At 33.7% G+C, this 18,101-nt stretch overlaps 1 non-coding gene across 1 annotated transcript; it reads right to left on the bottom strand.

Annotated features, from left to right (window-relative positions):
* Positions 1-13,160: 13,160 nt before the first annotated feature.
* Positions 13,161-13,242, bottom strand: TRNAL-UAG (transfer RNA leucine (anticodon UAG)). The gene has a single exon. It is a non-coding gene; the product is annotated as a tRNA-Leu (tRNA).
* Between the last annotated feature and the right edge of the window lie 4,859 nt (positions 13,243-18,101).

The following is an 18,101-nucleotide window of genomic DNA, read 5'->3' as shown; positions in this document are numbered from 1 at the left end:
TAATTGCAGCCCATATATAGAAAACTAAAAGGCTCAAGAGTTAATCTCCAAAAACATAGAAAAATGTATATGTTGAATGGACTGAAGCTAGTAATCGTAAACTGCATCATCATCATCATCATCATCTCCTCCTACGCCTATTGACGCAAAGGGCCTCGGTTAGATTTCGCCAGTTGTCTCTGTCTTTAGCTTTTGATTCAATACTTCTCCATTCATCATATCCTACTTCGCGCTTCATAGTCCTTAGCCATGTGGGCCTGTGTCTTCAAATTCTTCTAGTGCCTTGTGGAGTCCACCTGAACGTTTGGTGAACTAATCTCTTGGGGAGTGCGAAGAGCACGCCCAAACCATCTCCATCTACCTCTCATCATGATCTCATCCACATATGGCACTGAGTAATCTCTCTTATACTTTCATTTCTAATCCTGTCCTGCTATTTAACTCCCAATATCCTTCTGAGGGCTTTGTTCTCAAATCTACTAAATCTATTGGAGATTGTTTCATTGTCATACCATGACTCACGTCCATACTGTAACACCGATCTGACTAAACTGATATATAGTCTGATTTTATATGCAATCTCAGGCGATTTGATTTCCAAATTTTACTTAACCTAGCCATTGTCTGATTTGCTTTTTTTAATCTTTCACTAAATTCTAATTCTAAAGACCCTGTATTGGAGATCATAGTTCCTAAATACTTATATGATTCTACCTCATTAATCCTTTCTCCTTCCAATGATATTTCCCTTACATTGTATACTCCGTTCTCATCATCTCTGTCTTTCTTTTATTCATCTTCAGCCCAACCTCGTTTGATATTTCATGCATTCTGGTTAGCAAGCATTGCATATCTTGTGGTGTTCTGCTAAAAAGGACAGCATCATCAGCATACTCTAAATCTGCTAAATTCCTATCACCAATCCAGTCCAATCCTTCTCCACCACTGACTGTTCTACACATTACAAAGTCCATGAGGAGGATAAGCAACATTGGTGACAACACATTCCCTTGAAGTACTCTGCTGTTCACTGGAAACTCACTTGATAAGACTCCTTTAACATTAACTTTGCACTTGCTATGCTCATGAACAGACTTAATCAAATTTACATATTTAAGAGAAATTCCATAATAACACAGGACTCTCCACAAAATTGGCCGGTGCACACTATAAAAGGCTTTTTCATAATCCACAAATGCCATCAAAAGGGGATTTCTATATTCTACGCATTTCTGTACATGTCCCAAAATGAAAATTTGGTCAGTGCAACTTCTACCTTTTCTAAATCCTGCTTTTTCATCTCTCAGCTTTTCATCAATCTTTCTCTCCAGTTTCTTAAGAATAGGTATACTATATATTTGCTTTACCAAAGAAAAAAAATGGATATGTTAACTGGACTGAGGCTGGTAATTGCTAATTGCAACCGATGCCATAAGAAAAAATAGTCTCCAGATTTTACCTCTCAAAATAGAAAAAGTTTTTGATTAAAATGTTCCCGCAAAAGCCGCCCAAAATGCTGGCTATGCTGACTGGATTGAGGCAGGTAATTATATCGTAACGAAATCGTATTAAGGCTTTGATGGAAAGCAATCAGACGTTAAAATGTTAATGGTCAATTTAATGTGCATCACAAGAATCTTCCAATGACACAGAAAAGGTCATTTCATTGAACTGCCGCACATTCTCATTAGAGTGATTTATTGTAGTTTAAAGTTCCATTTTCTCGCTTTATTTAGTTTAATTGTGGTTGAAGCTGTGACCGCTGAAGCCGACAAATTATACTAGCACTTCATCTAACCTTGGACTAATTATACTGTAACTAATCTTGGTCTAATTATACTAATACTCGAACTAAACTTGGTCTACTTATATCTAATCTCCAACTACCTTCATCTCAAACCATGGGTTAGTTCATCTAACCTTGGTCTAATTATAAAAATTCTAAATAATCATGGTCTAATTGTGCTAACGCTCCAACTAAACTTGGTCTTGTTATATCTAATCTGCGACTAACCTTGGTCTAATCATACTTTCCTCCATCTCAAACCTTGGGCTAGTTCATCTAACCTTGGTCTAATTATGCAAATTCTAACTAATCTTGGTCTAATTATGCTAACACTCCAACTAAATTTAGCCTAATTATTCTTAATCTCTAAATAAGTTTGGTCTAATTATACTTTCCTTCATCTCAAACCATAGTCTAGCTCATCTAACCTTGGTCTAATTATGCTAACTCTAACTAATTTTTGTCTAAGTATGCTAAGTCACTAACTGAACTTGGTCTAATTATAGGTAATCTCTACCTAACCTTGACCTAATCGTACTTTCCTTTATCTCAAACCAAGGACTAGTTTATTTAAAATGCTCCTCAATATACAAGGAACTTACGCTAACTCTTCCTCAAATTATTTGAACCATTTGGTAGATTATTCTAAAGCTTCCTGTGGTCCTCGACCGAATTATAGGAATGATCCTGATATCCTAATTTTCCTCAAGTATTTTTGTTCACTATGCTAATTATCCCTAAACCTTTGGCTAATTATTGTAAGTATCCCAATTAAACGAATCCATCGCAAAAATAAGGGAAATTACTTCAACCTCTTCTAATCACTGTTCAAAATGCCGTAAACATGCAGAAGGCATCCTGAATGCTTTGGGGGTGGGGAGGGGGAATCATGCTAACCCTCCAGAATCCTTGCGATGAATTATGCTAAAACTTTCGAGTCATTGGGGAGTGTAATGCTCATTTCCCGAAATCTTTTGGGGTGAATTATACCAATTCTCTCAAATTCTTTGGATAAATTATACTAACCCTCTCAAATCCTTGAGGTGAATTATGCTATTCCTCTCGAATCCTTTTGGGTGAATTATGCTAACTCTCTCAAATCGTTGAAGTGAATTATGCTATGCCTCCCAAATCCTTGAGGTGAATTATGCTAGCCTTCTCGAATCCTTGGGTGAATTATGCTAACCCTCTCAAATCTTTGAAGTGAATTATGCTAACCCTCTCAAATCCTTGAGGTGAATTATGCTATCCCTCTCGAATACTTGAGGTAAATTATGCTAATCCTCTCAAATTCTTTGGGTGAATTATGCTAACTCTCTCGAATCCTTCTGGGAAGTTACACTAACCCGCTTGTATTCTTGAAATGAATTATGCCAACCCCCATCAAATAGTTGGAGCGAATTATGCTAAATCTCTCAAATCGTGGAGTGAATTATGCTAACTCTCAAATCGTGGAGTGAATTATGCTAACTCTCTCAAATCTATGAAGTGAATTATGTGAACCATCTCGAATCCTTGTGGTCAATTATGCTAACCCTTTCAAATCTTTTAAGTGAATTATGCTAACCATCTCAAATCCTTGAGGTGAATTATGCTAACCCTCTCGAATCCTTGAGGTGAACTATGCTTAACCTTTCGAATTCTTTGGGTGAATTATGCTGACTCTCTCGAATCCTTGTGGGGAATTACGTAAACCCTCTTGTATCCTTGAAGTGAATTATGCTAACCCCATTGAGTAGTTGGAGTGCATTATGCTAACTTTCTCAAATCTTTGGGGGTGAATTATGCTAACCCTCTCAAATCTTTGAAATGAATTATGCCAGCCCTCTCGAATCCTTGGGGTGAATTATGCTAACCATCTTAAATCTTTGAAATGAATTATGCTAAATCCCTCGAATCCTTGGTGTGAATTATGCTAACCATCTTAAATCTAATCGTTGGAGTGAATAATGCTAACCCTCCTGAATCATTGAGGAGGGTTATGATACCCCCTGAATCTTTGTGGGGTAGTTATGGTAACTCTTAGAGTACATGAGGAAGAACCATGCTAACCCTCTGGATCTTTGGGAACAAATAATACCAGTCCTACATAACTTGGGTGAATTATGCCAACCTCCGAATCTTTGGGTTCAATTATACTAAATACTTGATCCTGGGGGGGGGGGGGGTTAAATTATGCTAAGGTTTTACCCTATACTTCCTCCTCATTCCCAAAATACCCGAATTGCATTCGTATTGCAAACTTTAATCTTCCTTTTATATATCCCAGTCATTTGCGTTCAATTAAACCTATGAATTCTGTGTATTGGCGGTTGATGGTCTCCCTCCCTTCATGTTTAAAGATCAAGAGATAACGGAACCAAGCTGGACCGTTAAGGGAGCCTCATTCCATGCGATCCTGGAAACATATTAGCTATTTCTTTCTAATGTATACACGAGATCATGGAAATGTATTTCACAAGATCCTTTTAATGTATTTCACGAGATCCTTTTAATGTATTTCACGAGATCCTGGAAATGTATTTCACGAGATCCTGGAAATGTATTCACTAAATCTAAGAGATTTATTCACTGGATCTTGGAAATGTATTTCATGAGATCTTGGAAATGTATTCACGAATTTTTGGAAATGTATTCTAGAGATCTTAAAAATGTATTCACGAAGTCTTGGAAATGTAATCAAGAGATCTTGGAAATGTATTCACTAAATCTAAAATATGTATTCACGAGATCTTGGAAATGTATTCACTAAATCTTAAAAATGTATTTACGAGATCTTGGAAATGTATACACGAGATCCCGGAAATATATTAACTAAATCTTGAAAATTAATTCACGAGATCTTGGAAATGTATTCACGAGATCTTGGAAATGTATACACGAGATCCCGGAAATATATTAACTAAATCTTGAAAATGAATTCTCGAGATCTTGGAAATGTATTCACGAGATATTGGAAAAGTATTCACGAAATTTTAGAAATATATTCATGACATCCTGGAAATGTACTCACTAAATCTTCAAAATGTATTAAGAGATCTTGGAAATGTATTAATTAAATCGTAAAAATGTATTCGCAAAGTCTTGGAAATGTATTCATGAGATCTTGGAAATGCATTCATCAAATCTTAAAAATGCATTAACGAAATTGTAGAAATGTATTTACGAGATCCTGGAAATGTATATCGCGAGATCCTTAAAATGTATTCACGAGATCCTGGAAATATATATCATGAGATCCTAGAAATGTATTCACGAGATCCTGGAAATATATATCACGAGATCCTAGAAATATATTCACGAGATCCTTGAAATGTATTCACGAGATCCTGGAAATGTATTTCACGAGATTTTAGAAATATATTCACGAGATCATAGAAATTTATTCACGAGATCATAGAAATTTATTCACGAGATCCTGGAAGTTTATTTCACGAGATCTTTGAAACATACCAGTGCTTGCTAGCGATATAAGCACTGCCAGCAGCATGTTTACGCACGTCCGTGTGTTCCTTGCATTTGGAAAGCTGGGGTACCAGCAGATAGATTTCCCGTTCCTGGGGAGTTTCTAAAATAGATATCTGTAGGTGAGGATGTGTGTGGGGATGACCATGATAAAATATATTTCGTCCATGGAAGAGTTGTGGGAGAAATGCTTTGTGTCTGAAGTTTGCAAAGACGAGTAACGGGTCAAAGAAATTTTAATTTTACAAGATTGTTAGAGAGAACACAGTATACTAAACCTGGTACATGGTTCGTCTATGTATTTTTTTCAGATATAAATAAATGGTTTTCGTCCCCCGTTATTCATATAGAACATTTTCTCGTTCCGTCTTACTTTCTCTGAAATATCTTTCATATTACTGAACTTCATTTCTACTTTTCTGGTCCTTGCTATATAGATTAGGACCATAAGAATGGCAAAAGATTCCAATGCATCTGATGAGCAAAGTCTAGGGGTCCTGGAACAAGACGGTCAGAGTTCTCTTTGTATCCAGAGGAAGCCATTGTCTCTTGATAAAATGGCACACACCTTTGTCTCATGCGTCCCCAACGTTCTCAAAATTCCCCTTCGTATTTCCATTTGACAGGCTGAAAGGAAAAGAGATTTTTTAAGACGTCTTTTGTCCGTTTCTCGTTTCAGTCAATTCTGCGTTTTATCTCTTTCACGGGTGTACTCATTCGTTGGACGCTTTTGAGTCGAGTTGGGATCCTCTTCAGAAGACTGGTGGCTATCTGAGAAAGAAGAGTATTCAGATTTTTTATTTTGGGCTAGGCTATGATTTTTCCACTTCATATTCTTTTGTGCTGACCAGAGTATATTGTTATTGCATTCGCCAAAATCGAAGATTTTGTAAAGGGTATGTATTCACCTCTGTTGTCATTTATTTATTTGGTTGTGAGCATCTATACATAAATTACAGTACTTTAATAATTTTGACCAAACTTGGCAGTAATGTTTGGTATGACCCAAGGATGATTGTATAACATTTTCGGTAAAGTACTTCGAAAATAATCGCAATGTAAAGTCATCATCATGATTTCTTCCTGCAGCTATTGACGCAAAGGGTCTCCGTTAAATTTCGCCAGTTGTCTCCATTGATCATCTCCTACTTCACGCTTCATAGTTCTCAGCCATGTAGGCCTGGATCTTGCAACTCTTCTAGTGGCCTGTGGAGCCCAGTTAAAAGTTTGATGAACTAATTCCTCCTGGGGAGCTCGAAGAGCAAGCCCAAACCATCTCCATCTACTCCTCACTATGATCTCATCCACATATGGCACTCGAATAATCTCTTATAGTTCCAGTTCTAATCATGTCCTGCCATTTAACTTGCAGTATTATTTTGAGGGCTTTGTTCTCAAATCTACAAAATCTGTTGGAAATTGTTTCATTGTCATACCACGACTCATGTTCATACTGTAACAACAATCTCACTAAACTAATATATATCCTTATTTCATATGTAATTTCATGCGATTTGATTACTGAATTTTATTTAACCTAGCCATTGTCTGATTTGCTTTTTTCAATCATTTATTAAACTCCAATTCTAAAGACTGTTTTAGAGATCATATTTCCTAAATATTTAATTGTTTCTACCTCATCCATCCTTTCTCTTTCCAATGATACTTCATCTTCCATTGGATATTCCCTTCTCATCAAATCTGTCTTTCTTCTATTTATCTTGAGCCTAACTTCCTGTGGTATTTCATGCATTCTGGTAAGCAAGCATTGCAAATTCTGTGGTGTTCTAATAAAGGCAGCGTCATCAGCATAATCTAGGTCAGCTAATTTCCTATTACCAATCCAGTCCAATCCTTTTCCACCATCCCTAACTGTTCTACGGATTGCAAAATACATGAGGAGGATAAACAACGTAGGTGACAACACATTCCCTTGAGTACTCCGCTGTTCACTGGATATTCATTTGGTAGGACTCCACTAACCTTAAATTTGCACTCTCTGTGCTGTCCAAATTTACGTATCTAAGTGGAATTCCATATTAATGCAGGTCTCCAAAAAATTGTCCAGTACATAATTTCAAAGGCTTTTTCATAGTCCACAAATACCATCAAGAGTGGATTTCTATATTCTACACATGGCTGTTCATCTCTCATAATTTCATCAATCTTTCTCTCTTTTCTCTTTAGAATGAGCATACTATATATTTTCATTACAACTGACGTAAGTGTGATGCCTCTGTAATTACTACAATCTGTTAATTCTCCTTTTTTTGTTTTGGCATTCTCACCAGCAATCCTAGCTCCCATTCATCAGGATTTGCCTCTTCACCATACATTTCACAAGATTATCTTGTAAATGTTATGGGGTCACTTCATTTTCGGCCCTTTCATCTGAGCAGTTATTCCATCATATCCAGCGGCTTTCCATCTCCTGAGTTTTTTTTTTATGATAGCTTCGACTTAAAACACACTAAATTCATTCATGGGCACATCAAGGTCTTCTCCAGCTTCAGGTATATCAATCAGATTATTCCCTTTATATCTCTTATTCCTATCTTCACTAAAGTGTTCCATCCAACGTTGTCTTTCTTAATCTTCTGTTGTTATAACAGATCCATCCCTCTTTTTGAAGGGTATAAGATTCATTTTGCCACCGTAGAGATTTCATTAATAATTCTATGAATGGTTTTTATACCATAGCCACTCCCTGAATTCATAGCTTTGGCAGCTCGTCAGCTTTCCTGTTTAATTATCCTCAATATTCTCTCCAGTCATTCCTTGCCCTTTTTTTTTTTACCTCACCATGAATACTGGAGTATTTAACATGCTCTAACTTGTAAATTTTAATCTTTCATCGGAAACTTTCAACAATCAATTTTTGTCTTGGTCCACTTTTTATTGTATCCCAAGTATCATTTGTAATCGTTGGCTTTTTCTTTGTAGCTTTGTCCCAAAACTTGACTATCAACTGACTGATATATGTTCTTAATTCTTCATCAAGTGTCTGCTCTTCCTCTCTTGACGTCTAAGACTGAAATCGATTCTCTTATTCATTTGCAAATGTTTCTCTGTTACTCATCTCCTATAAGCTTAGTTGTATTAAAACTAGGTATTTAGGCTACATTTCTGTTTGGTGCTTTAATTTTTAATCCCAGTATGGCAATGAGAAGCTGGTGATCACTACCAATATCTGCATCTCTATAACTTCTTACATTTCTTCGATTCCTCCTCGCTTTATTAATGGCTACGTGATGTATTTAATTTTCTTAAATGCCACATGTATATTTGTGGATGTCCCTGAGCTTGAAAAGAGTACCTCCAATGACGAGATTGTTTGTTGAACAAAAACTTATAAAAAAGTGTTTATTTTCATTTGTATGTAAAGTTAATGGTAAATATTTTGTTAGTTTATTTGTTGCTTGTGAACACCATAACGCAAAATCTACAGAACCAATTTCAAGGAAACTTGGTAGACATGTGGGGTATGATTCAAGGAGAAATCTTTTAGATTTTGCATAAAATACAGCGAAGTACAATTACGCAGTGGAGTTACGAGCAAAATAAGACTGCTTGGCGTGGTGAAGGCATGCTCTCTACTGAGTGCCCCTTTAATTGTTATTGTTATTATCATTATTGTTATTATTTTTTATTGTTAATGAAGCTGAAACCATCCCATGAAAAAGGTAATAGGATAATTTAATGGCCAGAATAGCTTCCCAAGATTACATTGTTATTGTGTGAAAATAAGAAAATTGAGCTAAACATTTAAAACAAATGGATTAAACATGAATATAAATCTGACCTGCTAAAACGTGACACTATGAAGAAATATTACACTCAAATATTATTTCTAGCATTTAAAGGAAGCTCTTATAGGAGACAGGGACCTACTTATAACAATATTGATAACTGGGTAAGACGTGTTCGTTGTGTTAAATATCCGTTTAGATGCAAAAATGTGAAAATATTTTGACTGCATAGAAGCTGAACAACTATCCAAGATGACACTGAATTAGTGCATTGATTGATATCAATATAATGAATTTGATTGAATTAAAAAAAAATAATTATTTGGTCACAATATCAATTTAAATGGAACGTACGAAATATTCAAGTGATGTTCAATAAATCTACAGCATATATTATGTGGGAATAACCACCGCACAGCAGATCTATTTAATAATATGGTAATTGTTTCTATCATCATTTCAAATGCAATGTTCAGAAATGCTTGACTACAGAAGTAATTTAACGAGGAAAAAAAATATTTGCTTCATAATTCTATATTGAGATAATTTGATTTTTAAAAGTATTTGTTGCACATATCAACAATTTGGATAGAATGTTATACGCACAGTTTTATATATATATATATATATATATATATATATATATATATATATATATATATATATATATATATATATATACAACAAGCAACAACAAATGCAGCTGTTTCTGGTCCACTGTAAGACAAAGGCCTCAAACATGTCCTTAGTCATGTCTTGGGTTTGGCTATCCTCATCACTACGCTGGTCAGTGTGAATTGGTGATCGTGGGAGATTTTCGTCTGATCATTCATAGCAAACCAAGCTACTATGAGCAGCTGTACAGCTTTGCTAATCATGGCAAACCCTTCCACCATGTCAAGGTATATATCAGAAAGCGATATATATATATATATATATATATATATATATATACATATATATATATATATATATATATATATATATATATATATATATATATATATATATATATATCGATTATGTGGGGTCAATTAATTTATTTAGAAATTGCTTTATCTAATAATTAAACTACTAGAATTATTTAGGCAATGACTGATCATAAAATACTTAAGTAAAAGTAAATGAATAAACATTTAAAACCTGTAATATAGACCATATCACAATTAGTTAAATTTTCCAAAGAAAAATAATGAATAACAAGAAAGAGTGAAAAACAAAGATCAAAATAAAACTGGATGACTTTAAATCTTGAGGTTTCGTGTGATACAATATTGTCTGTGCGTATTCAGGTTTGAAACTGTATATGTTTACAGAAAATCTTGCTTTTTGTGATTAATTAGAAAAAAGGAAGGTGTCATCAGCATCGTTAATGAACCTTGCTAATGAAGTCATCCCATAACGAGGTTGACCAAAGCCATAATGAAGCAATAAAGATAAAGATAAAACTGTCTTAACTTTTATTACAGTGGGTCCGTTTTCCATACGCATTTTGTGAATGTGAGTTACAGATCAACGGACACATTAGTTTTCCGATTCCCACAGGTTAAGTATGTGAATAGGATGTAGGACGATTGACATAATATCATTAAATTTAATGATGAGTTAATCAAGGAAACAGTGTTTTTAAATTATTAAAAACATGTGAAGTCTTAAACCAAATTCATCAAGAATCCAACTCTTCTGGTCGTGTTGGGCCTGTCTTTTCCAAATTAACTTTATTGGCATCTTTAACCCATTTTTTTTAACCTAATTCTCCAGTTATTCACATCCTAGTTTTCTTAAACTGAAATTATCTATCGTTTCCAACCGAGTTTTCTTCCTTCTAAAACCAAATATTCTGCCGTTTCAAACCGAATTTTCTACCATTTTGAACTTTTTTTTTAACCTAATTTCTATCATATTGAACTGACCTCTTCAGTCGTTTTGAACCTAATAGTTCGCTCTTGAAAAAATTCTTCGGCCATCTTCAGCTTAATAATTTTGCCATCTTGAACCCAGTACTTGGCCTATCTCGAAACTAATTTTTCTGTAATCTTGAACCTAATTCTTTGGCCTTCTCAAAAACATTTTTTTTTTTCATGTTGAGGGTTATTCATTGTCCGTCTTGAACATATTTTTTGTCATCTTGAATCTAATTCTTCGGCCTTCTCAATATCAATCTTTAAATCATCTTGAAGTTAATTCCTTGGCCTTATTAAACCTAGTTTTTTATCATCTGCAGCCCAATTCTTCGGTTGTCTCAAACCAATTTTCTGTCATATTAAACCAGATTTTTGAGCTCAATACTTTGGATGTCATGAACTCAATTTTATGTCATCTTAAACTTAATTTTTGGCTATCTCGTATCATTTTTTCTGGTATCTTCAACTTAATACTTTGGTTATCTTGAACCCAATTTTATCTGTAATCATGAAATGAAATGTGAAACATTTGTCTCATATTCATGTTAGACTATTTCCACGCGAAATTAACTTTGATGATCATATTTCATCTTTCCTGACAATATAATTTTTATGTCGGGATAGTGAAACTGATTAAAATGTCTCAAAGAAAATATACTTTTTAGTCTAAATTTCCTGTCGATTTGCGTCATAAGCGAAGAAGCTCTGATCAAGTTACAGTTCAATAGACTTTTTTATTGGTATCACATTTTAAAAGAACGTTCAACGAAATTCTATTAAGCAGAGATAAAAACATTTCTTGGAGTTTTTCTTGTAAATATACATCTTTTCTAAAAACATTTCTTGGAGTTTTTCTTGTAAATATACATCTTTTCTTTCTGAAATTGTCTAGATACTCATACATCTTTTTGATATTCCAGTGTCTGTTTTAATAAAAAAAAAAACATTTTTTGGAGTTTTTCTTGTAAATAAACATCTTTTTTTTCTGAAATTGTCTAGATATTCGTACATTTTATCTTTCTGAAATTGTCTTTGAAATTTCAGTGTCTGTTTTAATAATGTTATCATATATCATTAGCAATACCCAGTGAATACAGGAAAGATAATTGAAATAGAAATACAACACTAACTCAAAGACAGGCTACGTGATGTACCCGTAATTCTTGAACAATAACTAAAATAAAACACGAGAGAATCAGATTAGTATTAGTATCATGATAATGTGCTTTATGTATATACATTTAAGTGAAAACATCGATGGTACTGAATATTTTAGTTTCTCTTCTCATTATTATTATTATTATTATTATTATTATCATTATTATTATTATTATTATTATTATTATTATTATATTAACAGAGGAATTTGATATAAAAACAAAAGTGATTTAAGCGTGCTCTTATTATTATTATTATTATTATTATTATTATTATTATTATTAAACCAGGAGAATTTTATATCTAAAAACTTAAAAGTGACTTAAGCGTGGTCATTATTATAATTATCATTATTATTATTATTATTATTATTATTATTATTATTATTATTATTGATGTTGTTGTTGTTGCTGTTGTTGTTTTATTATTAACCTGGGGAATTTTATATCCAAAAACTCAAAAGTGATTTAAGCTTCGTTATTATTACTATTATTATTATTATTATTATTAAGAGAAAAGTCACAATACCTGGCCATTGATCGAAACTCATTGTAACATGTATTGATTTTGTTAAACTACCTGATGATTTTTCCTAACTTCACCAATCATATTGAAAGATGAATGCTTTCTATATTTTACCTTATATAATGTGTCTGAAATGCAAGCTTAAAATAACCATATTCACGGGTTTAGTCGGCGTTGTCACATTAGACATATTTTACGTTTCCCAAAATTTAAGTAGATAGCTCGTGTAAGTATAGTTATTTGCAGTGGAAATATGGTTAGATAGTTGAATGTAAGCAACGCATCAGATTTAGCAAATCATTGTAAATTTCGTAATCCCCTTTAACATTTGCGAAGAGTTCATAACAAAATTATGTCTACGACGATTCATATAACTTTTCTGTACCGATGCTAGACACGTTAACCTAGAACGAATTATATCCATCATTTAGCTAGATTTTCATAAGAAATATACAGTAAATTCGGAATAGAGTCATGCCAGATGTAAAAACGCATTAATCGATAACCAATTTATCTAAACTGGATTTTCATATGAAACTATAAATTCGGAATGTATACCTATAAAAATGTTTCTGGCAGCGGTGGGATTCGAACCCACGCCTCCTGAGAGACTGGAGCCTAAATCCAGCGCCTTAGACCACTCGGCCACGCTACCTATGAGTGAGATCACTAACCAGACAATAGAAAATCCGCTTTCAATAGAATCACAACAAACCAATTATATATTGTTTAATTAATAGTTATATGATATAAGACTTGGCTTAAATGTCAGGTAGAATGTGTTACAGAATATAAAGATAACTCTCTTCCCTCTCATATAAAACATAAAGAGAATTATATAAATCTCCTCTGGTGCACTAGATGTGTTTTTATTTCATAAATAGAAAATTAGCCTACTTGCTATTTTCTCTTATTTCTGGAAGAAATTTAATAACATATCTTAGATACTTGAAGGAAATATCTTTATATAAACTTATTTTCCAGCTAAGGTGCTACTTATACGGTTTGCAGTGATAATAATACAGTAATAATACAGCTGTTCCCAAGTTGTGGAATGATCTTCCAAATCGGGTAGTTGAATCAGTAGAACTTCAAAAGTTCAAAGTTGGTGCAAATAGTTTTTATGTTGACCAGGCTGACATGCGTCTTTTTATAGTTTATATAGGACATATCTGTTTTTGACGTTGTTAATAATTTATAGAGGACATATCTGCTTTGACGTTGTTAATCATTTATATTGGACATATCTGCTTTGACGTTGTTAATCATTTATATTGGACATATCTGCTTTGACGTTGTTAATAATTTATATTGGACATATCTGCTTTGACGTTGTCACTGTTTTAGAATGATTTATTGTTAACTTGTTCTCATCATTTATTTATTTCCTTATTTCCTTTCCTCACTGGTCTATTTTTTCCTATTGGAGCCCTTTGGCTTATAGCATCTTGCTTTTCCAACTAGGGTTGTAGCTTGGCTAGTAATAATGATAATAATAATAATAATAATAATAATGAATACAGATCTTAACTTCGAAGTGGCATGCGCGGTAAATTCTTTCCTGTTTTTACTGTTTTAAAGATGTGTTAATAAATTGGCAGATTGTTGTGAGGCTGTAATCATTGTTTCATTTTAACACTTGGTAATTGGGTCAGAAGCTTAACTGATTTTATTAAAGTAAGGGGAAACAATGAGTTGAAAATGGGGTATTATTATTATTATTATTATTATTATTATTATTATTATTATTATTATTATTATTACTGGTACTACAGCTGCTACTGAATTATTATTATTATTATTATTATTATTATTATTATTATTGTTGTTGTTGTTGTTGTTATCATCATCATCATCATCATTATTATTATTGTTATTATTATTGTTATTATTATTATTATTATTATTATTATTATTATTATTATCATTAGTGGTGTTGCTGTTCTTCTCAGTATTTTATTTTCATAACCAATATCATTATTACAATTAACGGAGAATAGAATGAAAATATACCGAGAGAAGATAATGAAAAACATAGATAGCTAAGATTAAATAATATCGTAATTAAATGCTTATAATACTTAATTCATTGCATCCATTTAGCAAACAGTTAAATCAATCTAGTAATTGTTGTGAATATATCTTTCTTTACAAATATCCGGGAGTTCTGAAGTTTTGGAATTAAAGGAAAATGGAAAGAATAAAGATTGGGTCAGACCCAATGGTGTAAGAACAGTATTGTGTTGTCAGTATTAGTATTGCCCCACTTGGCACACTGTAGGCAGCATTAAAAAAAATTCAGCTGTATTGTTTACTTATTTCTCTATTCTTAGCTGTTTTACCCCCTTTTTTTTTAATTTTCGTTTCTAGAATAGACACAAATTTTACGAGTGACATGAGTTTAAAAAAAAAAAAAAAACATTACTACCTAGTGCTACTACCACTGCTACTATTGGATGATAATATTAGCATTTGAATTAATAACAATGATAATGATAGACATGGGTTTAAACAAGAAATGAGTCGTTCTTTGAGCTGAAGTACTACTACTAATGCTGCAATTATTATTGTTATTATTGTTACTTGCTAAACTACATTCCTAGTTGGAAAAGCAGGATGCTATAAGCCCAGGGGCCCCAACAGGGAAAATAGCTCAGTGAGGAAAGGAAATAGGGAAAAATAAAGTAATTTAAGAATAGCAACAACATTAAAATAAATATTTCCTATATAAGCTATAAAAACTTTAACAAAACAAGAAAGAGATAATATTAGTATTTGAATTAATGATAATGATAAAAATAAAATAAAGACGATGGTGATGCAAATTTGCAGTATCAAGAGACATTTTCAGAAGTCTGTCAATGAACCTTTAGAATTGCTCATCCTATGGATGTGTGCCAGTGGAAAGGCAGCAGCGGGCCTTGTCACCACACCTCCAAGAGAGGGTGACAGCAGTGACGAGAGACTGTTCCTAATACTCCCTTGAAGGTTGTCGCATTCTTGAGGACATTGTCTCCAGCCTTACCTGCTTCCCTCACTCGTTCAGTTACTTTTTTTTATAACTTTATTCCATTTGTTTTTCTCGCTATGGAACAACGGACATGTTGAAGGCGTGTGCCTTTCTGTTCACAGTTCTTCCCTCTTTTTAGCCCTCTTTTCCTCCCCCTTCTCCCCGCTCATCACCCTCCTCCTCCTCCCCAATTTCCCCTGCAACCAACACCTTACCCCATTATCCACCGTTCGCTGCTTGCGTCAAAGGGTTCTAAAGAAATCCAGTCTCTTGGTTAACCTGTGTGCCTCCTTTCCCCGTTTTCCATACCCTTTTGTTTGTGGTTATTATTATTATTATTATTATTATTATTATTATTATTATTATCATTATTATTATTATTATTATCATATCCCTAGTTGGAAAAGCAAGATGCTTATAGCCCAAGGGCCCCAGCAGGGAAGAATAGCCTAGTGGGGAAAGGAAATAAGGAAATAGATAAATTGCAAGATAAGTAATATACAATCAAATCAAATATTTCAAGAACAGCAGCATCCTTAAATTTTATCTTACATATATAAACTAAAAAAAAAAAAAAGGACGAGAAATGAGATAGGACAGCGTGTCCGAGTGTACCCTCAAGCAAGAGAGCTCTATTCCTAGACAGTGGAAGACCATGGTACAAAGGCTATGACACTACCCAAGACTAGAGAATAATAGTTTGATTTTGGAGTGTCCTTTTCCTAGTAGAGCTTCTTACCATAGCGAATAAATAGTCTCTTCTACCCTTACCAAGAGAAAAGAAACTCCCTGAGCGAAGAAGAATTGTTTGGTAATCTCAGAGTGGTCAGGTGTATGAGGACATAGGAGAATGTGGAAAGAATAGGCCAGACTATTCGGTGTATGTGTAGGCAAAGCCAAATGAGCCGTAACCAAAGAGATGAGTACAATATAGTATTGAAGTCGCTTAATAAAGGTTTAATCTGAGGTTTGACTTTGTGCTCATAATTTGTAAAGATCAACTCAATGTGAAAGTAATGGCGAAAATTGGAAAAAACAATTTTATAAGAAATTTAGATAAATTATAATCAATTGGCCTTATTGCACTGATTTATAGTGTTAAAGATTATATCAATTCAAGATATAAATTATAATCAATTGGCCTTATTGCAGTGATTTATAGTGTTAAAGATTATATCAGTTCAAGATATAAATTATAATCAATTGGCCTTATTGCAGTGATTTATAGTATTAAAGATTATATCATTTCAAGATATAAAAAAAAAATCTTTAGATTCTTTAGCTCTGGTCATTTTAAATCAGTTTTCAATATCTCTGTCTAGGTAATATTCCGCCAGTGTCAATCATCAGGATGATTTATTCGATCTAAACCAGATTATTTCAGGTCAATCATCAGGATAGTGCTGCTATCTCATTCATATCAGGTCAATTAATGACCTGGATGGTTTAATTTAACCAAGCCAGGTTATTTTTCTGAACGTTTCGTGGCGCTTAGGTCATTTAAAGGCGAAGGCATCGTGTTCTGCTCTTGACTGAATATTGCAAATGTTATAATCTCGGCACTAAATCATTTCTCTATATCCAAAAAAATGAGTTTGACTTTCCAGTTCCCACTGTTTACAAATGCGTAGCATTTTCGCTGGAATTGCTTTAAGTGATGTATTCAGTAATTGTCAACATGCTTTTAATTAGCATCGCAATAAACCAAATACACATGATCTAATCCCGTATTTTCATAGATTTACATAAATAAAGGTCTCTCTCTCTCTCTCTCTCTCTCTCTCTCTCTCTCTCTCTCTCTCTCTCTCTCTCTCTCTCTCTCTCTCTCCAGGAAACACCCATCCCTAACTGGGAAGTTCTATTAACGTGTTCTCCACCTCACGTGTTCATTCTTTCTTTTATATAAAGTTTTTTATGTAAAACATTTTTGTTCTTCCCTTTTTCCCTCTCCAACTCTTTCACCCCTCCTCCTCCTCCTCCTCCCCCTACCTCTTACCTTTACCCCCTCTCCCTCCTTTATGGTCCACAGACCTTCCTCACAGATGTCCATCAAAAACATAACCTCAACTGCTCTTGTTGCAACATGATGTGTCAAGGCGTCTGAAGCCGGGTGCCGGCAAAAGAACCGCTCAACAATGAAGCCCATGTAACGCAAGTATGTTTTCTGGTGCCAAATTTGGCACCAGACAGCTTAAACCAGTGGCGAAATAGAGGTTATAAGTGTTTTTAAATCAAATTTGTGTCTTGCAAGAGCATGCTTCTTCTTATTATGATTTCAGACTTCTTTCAATTTTAGTTCTGACGTCTTTCATTAGCCTGGTCTTTTGTCTTAAAGTTTCTGGTGCTTTTGGCTTTCATTCACCTGGTCTTTTTTTTTCAATTGTAGTTCTGTCGTCTTTCATTCACCTGGTCTATTGTCTTTTATCACAGTTCTGTCATCTTTCATTGCCCCTGGTTATTTGTATTACAATTTCAGTTCTGACGTCTTTCATTCACCTATTTCT

Source organism: Palaemon carinicauda, chromosome 42, assembly GCF_036898095.1.
Source record: "Palaemon carinicauda isolate YSFRI2023 chromosome 42, ASM3689809v2, whole genome shotgun sequence".
Classification (NCBI taxonomy): Eukaryota; Metazoa; Arthropoda; class Malacostraca; order Decapoda; family Palaemonidae; genus Palaemon; species Palaemon carinicauda.
The sequence above is the reverse complement of the archived record's forward strand: the minus strand, read 5'-3'. Positions and strand labels throughout refer to the sequence as shown.